Source organism: Bos mutus, chromosome 9 (genome assembly GCF_027580195.1).
Source record: "Bos mutus isolate GX-2022 chromosome 9, NWIPB_WYAK_1.1, whole genome shotgun sequence".
Taxonomy (NCBI): Eukaryota; Metazoa; Chordata; class Mammalia; order Artiodactyla; family Bovidae; genus Bos; species Bos mutus.
In genome coordinates this window covers 50,880,887-50,883,599 of record NC_091625.1, presented here as the reverse complement: position 1 = coordinate 50,883,599, position 2,713 = coordinate 50,880,887, and the positions used below count along the sequence as shown (strand labels likewise).

At 44.3% G+C, this 2,713-nt stretch overlaps 1 non-coding gene across 1 annotated transcript; it reads right to left on the bottom strand.

Moving 5' to 3' along the window:
- Positions 1 to 1,375: 1,375 nt before the first annotated feature.
- On the bottom strand, positions 1,376 to 1,448 carry TRNAS-GGA (transfer RNA serine (anticodon GGA)). Its single transcript has one exon. It is a non-coding gene; the product is annotated as a tRNA-Ser (tRNA).
- Positions 1,449 to 2,713: the final 1,265 nt, after the last annotated feature.

Genomic DNA, 2,713 nt, shown 5'->3' with positions numbered 1-2,713 from the left:
AGAGTCACTGCAGATCCTGGACATGACTTAGAGACTAAACCACCATCACCAGTAAACCACAAAATACCATATGATAGGACACTGCCACTAAACCCCCGAACAGTAGAAATTCTCCTATTTAATCCTTTACCACTGGAGAAGACCATTCAAGACAAACAAGTAACAGGTAACCCTGAGGGAGGGGAGAATCAACAACAGTTGCAATAATTACAGTTCTTACCAATCTGATAAGTATTGATGCATTTCACTACATAAAGTAAACTCTATGGTAAAGGATGATACAGTAGGAAAAAGTTCCAGTCATCTGAATAAGATTAGTAGGTGATAAATGTCTGAGGCCAGAAATATGGGATTTTAAAACCCTCAAATTCCTATGTCTATCATCTGTGGATGTTCACTAACTATCTGCCAGAAGAATGGTTGGTGGTACTGTTCCCCCAGTGGAAAAGTGTCATTTTTAGAAAGCAATGGAAAGCAGTAATTAGAACAGACTGTAGCTGGCTCAGCACCATCTCCAGTTCCTTCTGAACTCTCCCTTGCATCCCAGGGGAGAAGCCTGGGAGCTGTATTCTCCAGAATTCTTTGTCTGCAGGGGAACAGATTAGATTCCATCAGTCAGATGCACTCCCATGATATTTAGAAAGTGAAAGAGAAGAGAAAACGTTAGTCTCTGGCGATGGTTAGTGCATTGACTTTAGCAGGCAAAACACACAGAGTTTTGCTGACAGCTTCTAGGCATCTCATCCTGTCATCCCCTTCTCCTCCTGCCTTCAATTTCATCTCAGAGGACGAGATGGTTGGATGGCATCACTGACTCAATGGACATGAGTTTGAGCAAGCTCCAGGCAATGGTGAAGGACAGGGAAGCCTGGCTTGCTGCAGTCCATGGGTTCACAGAGTCATACATGACTGAGTGACTGAACAACAGTCTAGGCATCTACCTAAGAATCAGCCAGTTTGTGCTGTAGAAAGTTGAAAACACCAACAGTGACCTTCCTACAATTCCAACCCTTCTAGATTTTCTGAAAATTAGGTGGCCTTCCTAAATCTTTGTTCCCTGAGTCCTTTCCATAACTGTGTGTTTCTCATTCCCTGCAGTAAATCCCTTCTTGCTCAGGTGACCCTAGAGTGGTTTTCGCTTTGCTGAATCAACAGAGTGATTACCAGGCTTGGGTACAGAAAGCCAGGGTAGAATTGGGTCCATCATGTATTACCTGAGGGACCTCATACAAGTTTCTTGAAAGTGAAAGTGAAGTCGCTCAGTTGTGTCCGACTCTTTGCAACCCCATGGACTGTAGCCTACCAAGCTCCTCCCTCTATGGGATTCTCCAGGCAAGAGTACTAGAGTGGGTTGCCATTTCCTTCTCCAGGGGATCTTCCTGACCCAGGGATCGAACCCGGGTCTTCTGCATTCCAGGCAGACACTTTAACCTCTGAGCCACCAGGGAAGCCACAAGTTTCTTAAATACTTTTAAAAATCATTTTCCTTGTTTGTAAAGGTAGAAATAATAAAATTACATCTGCCTTTCTTATAGAGTTTCATCAAAATCCTCATCAAGGATTAAATTAATTTAAGCATGTAATAAAAGCACTAAGCCCAGTGCCTAAGGAAAAGAAGCTTCCTCCCAAATGTTAGCTGTTCACTTTATATATAATGACATAGAACAATACTAGCAATGATTTGCTCACCAAATAGTTGTTTCTCCCCTAACCTTGTGGCTGGTGTGTGTTCTCCTTAGAATGAAATACAGCAGAAGCCACAACTCAAAATTGGCCATTGGTCAGGGATAATGACGGTGTGATTTCTGTAACCCAAACTTTAAAAGAATGGCTGAGGGACATCCCTGGGGATCCAGTGGTTAAGAACCCACTTGCCAAAGCAGGAGACATGGGTTCAGTCCCTAGTCTGGGAGGATCCCACAGGCTGCAGAGAAACTGAGCCCATGTGCCACAATTACTGAGCCTGTGAGCTGCAGCTCCTGACCCTGCACACCACAAGAGAAGCCACCACAGTGAGAAGACCACAGTGCAGTGAAGAGTAGCCACCACTCACCACAACTAGAGAAAGCTCACGTGCAGCAACGGAGACCCAGTGCGGCCAAAAATTGATTAATTAACAAATGCTAAAAAAAAAAAGAATAACCAAGAACTCTGGACAAAGCCAATAATCAATGGCAATCCACTCCAGTACTCTTGCCTTGAAAATTCCATGGACAGAGGAGCCTGGTAGGCTGCAGTCCATGGGGTCGCTAAGAGTCGGACACGACTGAGCGACTTCACTTTCACTTTTCATTTTCATGCATTGGAGGAGGAAATGGCAACCCACTCCAGTGTTCTTGCCTGGAGAATCCCAGGGACGGGGGAGCCTGGTGGGCTGCCGTCTGTGGGGTCGCACAGAGTCGGACACGACTGAAGTCACTTAGTAGTAATAGTATGACCACTGCTAGACTTGATTACAAGTCTATTTGCTCCAACAAAAATGCTCTAGTTGGACAATGAAATAGAGAGGCTTGAATAGCTGCTGGTTAGAGGAGAAACTGGGAAATCTCATCCTTCCTATTATTGCTCTGTGCTCATAGAATCTTCTTCTCAGGAAACTTTCTTCCTCTCCAGTTTTCCGTGGGTGGACAGTAAATATTCTGAAGACAGAAAGAAGTTGGGAGACCAACTGCATTTGAAGATAATTAATTCAAAGAGAAGCAGCACCAGATTG